Here is a 413-nt window from a genome sequence, read left to right on the forward strand (position 1 = left end):
GGGCGGGGCCTACCAAGCTATTTAGCGGTACCCGAGGCCACGCCCCGAGCCGGAAGTGACGGAGCGAGCTAGCGAGGCGAAGCTACCTCTATGGTATTCCTCTCGTTCTTGAGTCGGGAAATGGCCGCTGTGTAGTTACGACGGAGCTAAATCTCGGGAACCGTGGTTCGTCTTGTCAGGTAGGACTCGCGCTTCATTCAAGTTACTCAAAGGACCGTGACTAATGAGAACTAGTGAATATTGTTGACGGGTCGGCGGTGATAGGAGAACCCGGGTGGCGTCGCGCCGTTATTTGTGCGTTTTCCTTTCAGCTTTTGTCAGCTTTCCGAGGCACCACGGACCGAGAAGGTGGGGGATGGGGCGAGAAGTGCGAACGGCGCGCGCGCGCGGGCGCGGGGGTGCCGGCCGCGCCT

At 60.0% G+C, this 413-nt stretch overlaps 1 protein-coding gene across 3 annotated transcripts in view; it reads left to right on the forward strand.

Moving 5' to 3' along the window:
• The window catches only part of Bclaf1 (BCL2 associated transcription factor 1), a 32,004-nt gene continuing 31,591 nt past the window's right edge, over window positions 1-413 (forward strand). For 2 of the 3 annotated variants that reach the window (XR_780707.3, XM_010626570.2), the window contains exon 1: window positions 1-179. The gene's annotated coding sequence lies outside the window, so the exon portion shown is untranslated. The remainder of the gene's footprint in view (window positions 180-413) is intronic. The other variant, XM_010626569.2, reaches the window with a different exon arrangement.

This window comes from Fukomys damarensis, unplaced genomic scaffold (assembly GCF_012274545.1).
Source record: "Fukomys damarensis isolate Sample0158 unplaced genomic scaffold, DMR_v1.0_HiC HiC_scaffold_14, whole genome shotgun sequence".
Classification (NCBI taxonomy): domain Eukaryota; kingdom Metazoa; phylum Chordata; class Mammalia; order Rodentia; family Bathyergidae; genus Fukomys; species Fukomys damarensis.